We start from the raw sequence: 12,549 nt of genomic DNA on the forward strand, positions 1-12,549 counted from the left end.
TTGCCTCAATGTGTTAGACCTGGACTCTGAGGCTGGACTCACAACTACTGCATATACTCAGCTCTGGCTCTAGCATCATATAACTTTACTTGACTGTGTTATAACACTCAAATTCAGAAATCTTATGTCTTGAAGAAGGCAAGTTGCCCTTGAGAGGGCCAAATAGGGAGTAGGTTGAGAATACTGTAGGTTATCAGACTAGGGCTAGACCACCCTCTGAGGGGGGAGCAGAGCAATCTTGGAAAAAGCAGATGCTGGAGATCCGTAGGTGTCAAAATGACCACACAATCACTCCCCAGCTTAGAGGAACCCAGACCCCAAACCCCAGGCCTGTTGGCCACAGTCAAACAGGAGCTGCCTTCTTTATTCTCTAATTAGGCATTTTCCTTGTCTCTGTTCTACAGTTTTCTCTCTGGAAAGGGACAACTTCTTTGGGATTTCTTAACTCTCTATGACTTTCTTCTAAATGAGGCACCATGTAGCCCGATTTGGGACACTCCCAGGTTGAACAGATCCTCTGGCCTAATAAATTTTCAACCTAGGGACAACTCTGCCACCCTTACAGCCACCCCGGGTGTGTCAGGTGGATCCGGGTTGCCATCCAAGAGCCATCTCCTAGGTGGAAAGACCCCAGAGAACGAGGGAGTTCTGTGACCTCCAGGAGTGCTCTGTGTTGGAGGGCATTCAAAGGAGAGAGATGAGGAGAAACAAGGCTTTTCATAGAGAAGTAGACACTTGGTGGTGTTCTAGTTACTCTATCAGTTAGAGACCCCAAACCAGATCCATCAGGGCTACCGTTTTGCAATTTTGCAGTTCCTTGGATTGTTTCAGGCATATTTATCCTTAACATCACACAATTGATGAAGTTCATGAGGTGAACTTCATGAGCATATTGTGACCTATGACTTTTCCTGTGACCTCTTAGGGTCAAAATTAAGCTCAAAATTCTGCCCTTTACTCCAGATTTTAAAACATAAGTGATTGGGTACTTTTTGGACTTAATTGTGTCCTGCCCAAGTTCATTTATTAAAGCCCTAATCCCCAGTAACTCAGAATGTGACTGTATTTGGAGATGGGGCCTTAAAGAGGTAATTAAAGTAAAATGAGGCTGTAAGTGTGGGTCCTAACCCAATCTGACTGGGGTCCTTATAAGAAGAGGAGATTAGGACACACAGCGAGATGCCAGGGATGTGCACACAGAGAAATGGCCATGTAAGGACTCAGAGAGAAGGAGGCTATCTGCAAGCCAAAGAGAGAGGCCTCAGAAGAAAGCAAACCTGTCTACACCTTGATCTTGGACTTTAGCCTCCAGAACTGTGAGAAAGTAAATTTCTGTTGTTTCAGCCACCCAGTCTGTGGTACTTTGTTATGGCAGCCAGAGCAGACTAAGACAGGTCCCTTAGACCAGCATGTGCCTGTTGTGGGGGGTGTGTGTGTGTCTCTGTCTGTGTGTGTGTTGGGTAAGTGGGTGGGAGGGATACGTTGGGAAGTGGCCCACCAGTTGCTACAGGGAAGGACTGCAGGCCTTAATTCTCTCCACCACCCAGCTCAGCTGCTGCCCTCTCTCTTCAGGATATACTACTCCCTGATGTGTGTGGGACGAGTGCCCTTGTGTCAGAGATGGAGAGAAAATAGAATCAGAGATGTGGGTTAGCAGTAGGATGGGGCAGGGAGAAAGAAGTAAATTCATTTATAGTCTGTGGAGAGCCAACCAAGGATCCCAGTGGGAGTCGGGGCCAGGCAGCAGGCTTCACTTTCCTAAATAGAACTCTGTTTTGACATGCTCAGTGCAGCTGTTCTCCCCCACGCTTGTCTGTCTCCCCAACTGCAGTGATAAAAAGAAGCAGGATTTTAGCCTCTCACTCTGCCATCTGGTGGCGCTCAGGGAGAGGTGCAGTGGTTCTTGTGCACACAGGCTGATCTCCCCTCAAACTTATTAGAGAAACACCTTCTGTCTTGTGAGAGTGGTAGACGGTTGGATATAAAGACTCTTGGGAAGAAAGTGATAGTCCAAAAAGCGCTGGACGGGGGTCAAAAGTGGCCTCTGCATATTATTAGCTGTATAATCTTGGGCAGGTTAAGTAATCTCTTTGTACCTTAGTTTCTTCGTGTAAAAAAATATGGGTCAGTAATACCAAACGGATTTTGTGAGGATTCATTGAGATAAAAGCCCCCAGAACAGTACAATATTTGGATGTGGCGCCTCTGTAAATGCTTCATCCCTCCTAACCTTCTTTATTCCTCCCTGTATTTTTCCACTTACATGATTTTATAAATAATCAAAAGTTATTACTGCTCCAAACACTGCCTTTTAAATTTTAGTGGCAAGGTTGGGGGGATCTGGAAGAACCTGAACCCGTGTGTTGGGAGAACAGGAGGGAGTGGGTCTTGGGAGGCCCATGGCCCTGTCCTGCAGGAATCAGAGCTGGTGTCCTCAGGCCTGACTTTGACCTCTTGTTTCAGAAGGGGACTCTGCTTACCCATGATTATGAACAGGAGGTCATGGGCTCCCATCATCTTAGGCATCCAGGCACAGGCAATCGTTTTACATTATCACTTTCTGAGATCTCCTCCAGGCCTGGGAACGTGATGAATCCATGAACTAAAGCAACATTGACAAGAACATGAATCAAAGGCACCAATTATCTAAACAATGCAAAACAGACTAACATTATATACATGTAGAACATTTGCAATGCGGGTTAAAGGTGAGAGGGAGAAGAGAGAGGAGAGTTGCATGTTGAGCAAGGATTCCAACATATTTGAAAATAACTAAAACATTTTCCCCACCCATTAAAAAATAATAATAAATCTGATGGTCTCTCTCCTGTGTCTCCCCTGGGTATAGGGCATGTTTCTGTGTATGGTGGCACTTGCAGATGCCATGTTCTTTCCTGGGGGCTACCTCTGTCTCCTCTACCACACTATTGTTGAAACACATGATTCAGCTAGGCAAGGGTCCTAACCCAAGACCTGGAAAACATTCATCACGCAGGAAAGAAGAATCAGAGACAGACACTTAAGGCCACCTGGGGCTCTGCGGTCTTAAGATCAATGACCTTGACCATCTTTGGTGACTTGAGCTCCCACTTCTTGCTGTATCCAGGGGACTAACAGAAACTTCAAACTCAGTCCTCTCCTTTTATCTAATTCCTATCTCAGTAAATTGCACCATCATTAATCTACCTGGTTGCTCAGAAACCAGAAACATGGGACTCCTGGACTCCTGCTTTCCCTCTACCTTACCCCTTTATCAGACGTATCTGGTGCACCGTGTCCAACGTTCTTGACCTCATCTCGCTCCTGAATCCTCAGCCACATGCTCTACCTCGGCTCCACTGTGGCCAACTTAATCCCTGTGGGGTATCTGTAATCCACCACCTGAGAACCGCCATACCCCTGGTGTCCCTGGCTCTAAAGTACCACACCACAGGGCATGCGATGACATCAAAGGGGCAAAATGATGCAACCTGGAAGGCTGAGTCATTACCTTGCAATGAGGTTGTTGCTGTGACAAATTACCCCAAAGTTTAGAGGTTTAAAACAACCATTTAATTAGGCTCATGGGTTATGTGGGTCAGTAGGCCACAGTAAAACTGGCCTGTCTCTTCTCTGATGTCTGAGGCCACAGCTGGGGAGACTCAATGGCTGGGAGTGACTCTATGGTTGTGCACTAGAATCATCTGATAGGACCTTCACTCACAGGTCCAGCAGTTCGTGCTGGCTGTTGGCTGGGACCATGGTTGGAGCTGTCGACCGCAGCCCCTACATATGGGCTCTCTATGTGGCCTCAGGGTACCATGGCAGCCAACGGCTCCAAGCACAGGTACTCCGGTGAGCAAGGCAGAAGCCACGTGGCCTTTTGTGACTTAGCCTTGGAGGTCATACAGCATCACTCCTGCTGTATTCTCCTGGCTACGAGCAAGTTATTAAGGCCAGTCCAGATTCACAAGAGAGGATGTGGTTCCTACCTCATAATGGGAGAAATGTCAAAGAATTTGCAGATATGTTTTAAAACTGCACAGAGGGAACCTTTGACCAATGAGAGATGGGAGATGGGGATAAATTCTCCTTTCCTGCCTCCCGTGGACTGTTCTGAGATGAAGTTTCTCCAACAGCCTATCCAAAGACGTCCTGCGTGGCTGGCTGGGGGTGACCAGCTGTCTCTCATCGCAGCTCATTTGAAGTGGTGGCCTGGATGGAAACACCCTGCTTCCCCACCATTCTGCCCTTTTCCTTCACTCTTGCTGCCCTGGGGTTGTACCAACCAAATAAAGCCTCTACATTTAAGCCTTGCCTCTGGCTCTGCTGCTTTAGAGAGCTTGGGCAAAGCTGCCCTCCACACCAATCTGTCACCAAACCCGATTGGTTTGTTCTTTTAAATATCTTTCTTATCCATTTGCTTTTCTCCACCCACGCTGACCACCCTAGGCTAGGCTACCATCTTCTCTGTCTAGATTACAATGTACCTTCCTAACAGATCCCTGTGTATCAACTTCCCAGTGATTCTCTCCCATCAGTCCACACTGAAGGCAGAGTGATTTTTTCGAAACAAATCTCATCACAAAAATCTCCCAGCTTAACACCCTTTAGTGGTTCCTCATCCTCATTATACAACAGGGCTTCTCATCCTTAGCACTGTTGACATTTTGAGTGGGACAAATCTTCGCTGTGGGGGCTGTCCTGTGCAATGTAGGATATTAGCAGCTTCCCTGACATCTACTCACTAGGTACCGCTAGCACTCCAGTCCCCAGCTGTAACAGGTAAAGATGTCTCCAGACATTGCCAAATGTCTCCGGGGGAGAGGGGGGAAGATCATCTTGGTTGAGAAATTCTGTTCTAAAGTAAGCATACTTAACATTGCCCTGTGTCGGCAGGCCCGGCTCACCATACCCTCCCCTCTCCCAGGTCTCTGTGCGACAGCTACCCTGGACTTCTCTCAGGATTCTTCAACCATGTCATGGCCTTTCCCTCTTCAGGACTTTTTACTGCTGTTCTTCTGCCTGGAACATTCTCTTTTCTCCTACGTGTCCACCCCCAACACACACACCTGCACAGCATTCACCTAGCTAAGACTTTATTATCAGTCCTCTGCTAAAATGTCACTTTTGTGAAGGCTCGTCTGGCCTCCCACACGAGGTTAGTCCCCTGGTGCATGCTCCATGGCACCTGCGACTTCCCAGAGCACTTGTCACAATGATCGTGAATTAATTCACTTTGTGAAGCCTTGTTAATGCTTGTCCTCACTCCTCTGTAAACTCTATGAGAGCAGGGCCACTGTCGTCCTGCTCAGCCCTGTATCCCTGTACTTAGCACAGAGTTTGGCATATGGAAGGAGCTCAATACATTTGATGAATGAATGAATGGGCAAATACTACTTATATGTATTCTTGGGAATATCTTCAGATTCCTTCCTTTCCTTGCTTTAGATTTTTCTCTGCCCCTCCAAAGCAGGGCCCTCACTCCGGTGTGGGTGAAGTCCCCATTCTCTGGTGTTTTACCAACCAAACAGTCTGCCTGACCTGAGAATCTCCACAGACTCTGCCTTGCTCTCTGACCTGCTCCTTTACAAAGAATTTATGCAAAGTACTGTGCAGAGTACTTTTTAATTTTAGCAAACCACTCTAGAAACCAGAGGTGCATTGAAGGATCAAATCAAAATCCAATACATGGTATCTGATTCCTTAAAATATTCATCGAAAAACGAGATCTCCTCCCTTGGCTGTTGTGTCCACCATATGGGACTGCTTTTGTCCTTTCTCACTTCTGATTACCTCCTGCCATCTCCAACAGGGATGCCAAATTGGAAGTGTCCTTTTTTGGATCCTTTCTCGATGGAATGTAACTCTCTGGGGCAGAGTCTGTGTTTGGCTTGTGTCTAATTTGGGGTGGATCAGGGCTAAGGGTTAAATCCTGGTATTTCACATTTAAGCACCTGTGGGTTTTGCTCCTGTGATTTGAAGCTCCAGTGTGTCACCAGGCTCTCGCTGGAAATGGTCAATATGTTGATCTCTGAAAACCTGACATTTTCTAGGGCATTGTTTAGAAATGATTTTGGCCAACAATTTTCGTTAGCTGATGCATTCCAGTTTTGCTGATGTGCATTCTTGGGGGCCCCTGGAAAGCTAGAGGAGGAAACATAACTGAGAGCCCCGGGTCTGGCTGGTCTTGGAACTACAGCTTCCTCCAGAGGTGTCGCGTCCATGAGTTCTGGCAACCCTGGGAGGTACTCCCCCTAGTGGCTTGACAAAATATAACTTCTCCTGATGGAAAGAAAGTTTGAGCCACAGCTCCCAGCTCTTCATAAATGTGTGGCTGTCCAGATTCTTCCAGTTGCAAATTAGGGATGAAACGAGATGATGAGCAAGTGAGTCCTCTGAGAAGAGAATGGAAAATGGGCTCAGGGAGATGGGGGGCGTGAAAGGACGCATGAAGCTGTTTGGTCTGGAATTTGGTGCCAGATAGGTTTGGCCGGGATCTGCCAGAGGCTGAAATTCTGAGGATGATTTGCTGATGAAGTCCCAGAAACAAAGGCGAGAACCAAATACAATCTAAGGGAAAGCAGGAAGGAAAGGAAAGAAAGGAAAAGAAAAGAGAACCAGGCATCCAATCTCTGAAATTCTTTATCCTCTTGCTCAGGTAACAGAACAAAACAGCCGCAGGCATCATGCCTCCCGGTGTTAACACTACGGTATCCTGTTCCAGGCTGGTAGGTGTTGTGTTTTGTTTTTTTTACATTTCTTTTTCTGCAGGACACGACTTGGCCTACCATCTATTCAGATCGGTGTTGTCATGAGTCATGTTATAACAGGCCTGTTGCAATTACCGCTGTCTGGTGTGTCAGCCCAGATGCAGGTTTAGTGCCACATTTCAAAGTGAGTAAGAGCTGCTTTTAACGGTTTGCTCTTAATCTGCGACCTTTTGTGTTTTCTCATCAAGAGGGAGATAGCTGCCCTTTCCTTTCGCCTTAACAAGTGCCAGAGAGACACTCAGGGAAACCATACTACCCCCTTTTTTCTTAAGTAGCCCAATCGTTCTACACCATCTGTGCTGGATTCCTTTATGTCTACATAGGCTGCCTAATGAAGGAACTGGGCAACACAGGAGAGACAAAGTAACATTTAAACCTAAGGACAAGCCAAAGAGAAACACTATGTTTTAGGTTCAGAGGAGGTAAACTCTCCTCCTCTGGTGCATAGAAATCTCAGGATGTTCTCTGAGGCAGTAGTTGGCCATCCTGGTGTCACAAAATCCAAGAGATTTTTCAGTTAAATTGGTGTTTATTTAAAAAGTGCCCTTGGTGATTCTAATGTGAAAACCACTGGTCTAGATGGACATCAAAGCCAGTTAGCTGGCAAGTACCGGTGGACTCGACATGTAATTAGCGGAAACGCAGGCTCCAGCCAGACTTACCTCTGCTGGTACCTGGAGCACCCCTTCTCCCCCATCTCAGCCTTGATTTCCCTCCAGTGTCTGTCTTCTCCCCCCTCCTCCACTCAGGCACCCCAGAAATTCCTCCCGTGGAAATATCCTTACATTCCTCCTGGGCTGCGCCCTGAGGTCTACAGGGTCCCATTTCTCCCAGCCTCACCTCGTCCCTCCTGCCCACTGTAGAACCTTCCATACTCTTTTTCTTCCTTCCTGGGCTCCACTGATGCCCACTTTGGCTTCCACCAGCTTGCTCATTCCCCTCAACCCCATCTCAAGAGGGTGTAAGATCTTTCCTCTTTGGGAAGCTGTGAGATGGAATGACTAGGCAAGCTCCCGAAGCCGTCTGGATCTCAGTTTCCTTGTCTGTAAAATGGGAATAATTTCCAACCTCCTGGGAGCGTTGAGTGAGTTATGTGAGCCTGTGTATACTTCGCCAGCATGAAATGGATGCTTAATAATGGATCCTGGATGAGACCTACAAATCTGCGTGTTTACATCACCTCAGGTGATGGTAGCGGATGGTGAGGACCACACTGAGAAATACTGGTTAAGGCGGTAGTTCTCCACCTTGGCTGTGGATTAGAATCATCTGTGGAGCTTTAAGAACGTTCAGGTGCCCGGGCTGAACCTGAGACCAATTAAATCAGAATTACTGTGTGTGAGGAGAGCTAGGCGTCAGTATTTTTAATGACCCTCAGGTTATACCAATGCACAGCCAAAGTTAAGAGCAAAGACCTTGGGGTCAGCAGGACTGGGTTGGACTGACCTTGGGCCTCTAAACTCTGAGCCTCAGTTTCTCCACCTGAAAAATGGGAATAAAATATTTCTCTCATTGTTTGATTATGCAGATTAGTTGAGACAATTCTGTACAAGCCCAGCACTGTGCTCAGACCTTCCCTTCTGTGGACTGGAATTGGGAGCTGGGGGGGTACATCGGAGGCTCTGTGGGACCCACGCCCTCTCAGTGGCCCTCTGGGCCCAGGGCTCTCCTGCCTCCTGCCGCTCTGGTCTCAGCAAGGTTATGAATTTGGCTCTGAGCACGGCCCACAGAGAGCCTGGCTGCTCTCAACGGGGCGGGGCAGGGCAGGGCTGGGCAGAGTGTTCCTGCCAACTCCCCTGTTCAAAGTACTTTATTCCGAGTATTATTCAATTAAAAAGTTAGTAATGATGAAATGAAAGAGGCGAACTGGTAGTTAAGTTCCTTTTTTTGTTGTTCAATTGCCAATATGTGGCATGTTCCCTCACTTATGGGTTAAAATTTTGTTTAATGTGTGGTAACCTGGAAACATGGCCACCATTTATGTTATTTCTGTGAGAATATGTGTTCTGAGGTCTAAACATTCAGCTTACAGATCTCCCTTTGGGACCTGAGTGTAGAGTGAATGCGTGAGTGTGTGTGTGAGTGTATATGGGTGTGAACGTGTGAGTATATGCATGAGTGTGTGTGTGAATGTTTGCGAGTGTTTATGGGTGTGTGTATGAATGCATGAATCTGTGCGTGAATGTGTAACTGTGTGTGTGTGACGAGGGCCGCATGTGCTGGGAGTCATCAAGAATGAGGGTTTCTAACTCTCCTCGTCAGCCTCTAGATTCTGCTTTACTTTATCCTCTCCTAAGTCTTACGTAAACTTAAGGCATCTTAGGTTGAGACCTTCTATTACTGTCAAAAGCCATTTTGAAGCAATTCACTCTGTTTCCGTTCTTCTGGGAAATCTGCGCAGTCTCAGAAATTATAACAGCATTCTACGATCATCTGGGACTTTGTAAAATGGCCTTCTCCACAAATAGATCTTGTCTCTTCTGCGCCCACCCAGGGCTGGAGGGCACAGGGGGGATGGCAGAGAGAACTTTTGGACAGCCTGCCCTAGGTCTGGTTCTGTGGTTTGCTCCCCTCACATTATTGCATTAACTCATCAGAGGAGCCCTGTATGGTCGGGACTGTTATTTCCCTTTGAGAAAACATATCCAGGACATTTAGGAACTCATCCAACACGACCCAGGGACATGAGCCTGGATCATTAGCTCAAAACTTGTATTCTTTACTGATCCTGGGAACTGATCTTCATTTCCTCTCCTCTCTGCTCTTCTTTTGTCTCTGTCTTTGAGCTCTGATCGGACATTCCTGGGGTGGGGGGTGGGGGGTGGAATGCCTTGGCCTACCTTAGCTTGGTTTTCCACACCCAGGGTCACAGAGCAAAGTGCTCCAATTTCTGAAAGGGGAGAAAATATTCTGCAGGATCGCTGCAATTCTCCAAACTTTTGCAACATGTAGGTTGGGGCATAATTTGAAATTTGGCTTATCTGAGCTTTGTTTAAACACTTGCTGTATTGTTACCATATTCTTCAACTGGTCGGAACATCCAGCAAGAGAATGCAACAAACTCTAGGCATATGGAGAGCCTTCCAGGGTCGATTTTTCCATCAAGAGTATTATGGTCGTCGATACCGTGATCTCCCTGATTATTTCTGGGCATCCTTGGGAAGGGGGTGCCGTTGGCAGCAGAAACAGCCTGTGCAGTGCCAGCAGGGGCCAGGTTGACGAGCTGTTGTTTTTGGGGGGATCAGGATAGAACAGAGAGGGTAAGGCAGGGAATAACTGGGGGGATGCAATTGGTCAGAGAGAGAACATTTCTCGAGTTAAATATATCATTTGTTTTCATCTATTACCAAAATTATACAGAAATAGATACATTTAGAGTTTACATTTAGTGACAACAGCTCTTTCACATGATTTGGAGTTGTTTTTCTATTGCCAAAACTTGGCCTCTCTGTTTTGCCTTACCCAGAAGTATAATTTTGATTAAAAAAAACAATGATTCACTAATCAGCTAAACTCTCAGAAACCCTTAGGGATTTCTTTTGAGTGTATATAAGTATTATAAATATTTTAAAAACACATTACTAAAATTACCAATATGCTGTTTTTCCTCTTGTTTTTCTTATAAAAATGTAAGGAACGGGACACACACCAGAAGGATCTGTGTACTACATTCAAGGGAAATGTACAGAGAAACTCAAAGTTTTCTTGGTTTTTATCAATGCTATGTCAGTATTTCAACCGTGGAATCGTCTGGAAGTTTTATCACCCCAGAAGGTGATAAAACATTTCATTATATCCAAAGCGCTGTTGTTTTATACCTTCCTAGAGGCAGAAACAATCTCTGTTGACTTTCAAAATCTATTAAAGCAGATTACACATGAATGCAGGGGCGTTCAAAGCACTTGGGGCAGGTTTTTTTTCCCATTGTGCCAACCATCTCTTAGGACCTGGATTTGGGGACTGACTCAGACTGGCTGGGAGATGTCGGCAGGAAATCTCAGCATTTGTCTGGAAAGTAGGAGGAAGGCAATTCACTGGGAGCCAAAGAAAGTCACTCTGGAGTTGTTTGCTTTTTTAAAACTTGCTTCCTAGAATGGATGTACCTGAATTTCTCAAAACAAGAGCTATCAACACCCAAAGGTTGTGGCCATCAGCCCAGGGCCCCATTTCCTCGCTCACCTCTCTCTCTGCTATTTCTCTTTCTCGGAGCAGTTTTCTTACTTGGAGAGCCTCTGCCTGCCCACAGGCCCAGCCCAGACCTGTCCTTCGAGGCCTGTCATTTGGTGAGGTTATTTTAGTAGACAGCAATGTGGGTTCAGGGCAGCTGGCTTGCGATTTAGAATCTCTGCCGTGTACTGAAGGCCAAAAGCATGAAATCAAATATGCAAGAAAGTTCCAGTGCTGTCCTGGACTTCCGGGATCTGTCTTCTTATGTAATCTTAGTCTTCAATGATTTCAAGAACAAATGAGAACAGAGGGAACCTGAAGAGACCAGCAGGGTGCTATGAGCAGACATGGTTGGCAACTATTTGTAAATTAATTTCAGGATTCCTTATTCCCTATTGTTAAAAACAAGACAAAGGGCCCAAAATGGAGTCACTTGTGCTAAACACCACATCACCAATCCGAGACTTAATTATAGTATCAGGTCTCCCGGAAATGGAATCTTAAACCAGTCAATCAGGAATTGCCTGATCAGCACTAGTTAGATCATCCACCTGATAACCCCCTGAAAGAAAGTAATCTTGCAATAACCCATTTGCTTTTTACCAAGTGTAACTTCCTTGCTCCCGCTCCCTTCTGCCTGTAAAAGTCTTTCATTTTGTACAGCTCCTCAGAGCACCTCTCTATGTGTTAGATTGGATGCTGCCTGATCCTTGAATTGCTAAATAATGCCAATAGGATCTTTAAAATTTACTTAGTTGAATGTTGTTTTTTAACACCACTTTTATGTGTGGTTCTTTGAATTCTCCTTTGAACTGTTTAAAATGTCATACTGGTTCCCTCATTAGTGAATTCAATAAAATCTTCAATATGTTTTCATTTTATATTTGTATAAGCGGCATGATTTTTACCTTATAAAAGTATCTTTTAACATTAGGTACATTATATTCTAAGGACTGTTTAGATACTTCGTGTTTATTTAACAAATGCACAGAACACGTTTTTAGGTGCCATGTGCTAAGTGCTTTATGAATGGTAACTAATTTGATCCTTATAACAGCCCTATTTCATTTAAACTTCCCTTCAGCCTTATTAGTGCATTTTTCTTAAACGGAGGCTCAGAATCTTGCCCAGGGTTGTGTTATCATTAAGTGTCCAGGCTAGGAGCCTGGGTGCAGGCCTGTGTGAGGCTGAGACACACTGGCCTTCCCATGGGCACTGGGGCTCCCTCTGAATGAGCTGGAGTTGGGATGAGGAAGGGACCCCAACTTTGTTTTGTGGGAAGCTGTGTCTTTTTGTTTTTTTGCTGAGGAAGATTAGCCCTGAGCTAACATCTGCTGCCAATTTTCCTCTTTTTTTGCTTGAGGAAGATTTGCCCTGAGCTAACATCTGTGCTAATCTTCCTCTGTTTCGTATGTGGGTCACCGCCACAACATGGCTGACGAGTGGTGTAGGTCCCCACCCAGGATCCGAACCCAGACTGCCGAAGTGGAGTGTGCAGAACTTAACCACCAGGCCATGGGGCCAGCCCCTTGGAGCTGCTTCTTTAAAGAGCAAAATGATTGTGTTGACAGAGGGAGGGGCTCTGATGAATGGGTTCTGCAGGAGAAGCCCCCAGCTGTGGAGGGACGGG

The sequence above is a fragment of the Diceros bicornis genome, chromosome 11, assembly GCF_020826845.1.
Source record: "Diceros bicornis minor isolate mBicDic1 chromosome 11, mDicBic1.mat.cur, whole genome shotgun sequence".
Lineage (NCBI taxonomy): Eukaryota > Metazoa > Chordata > Mammalia > Perissodactyla > Rhinocerotidae > Diceros > Diceros bicornis.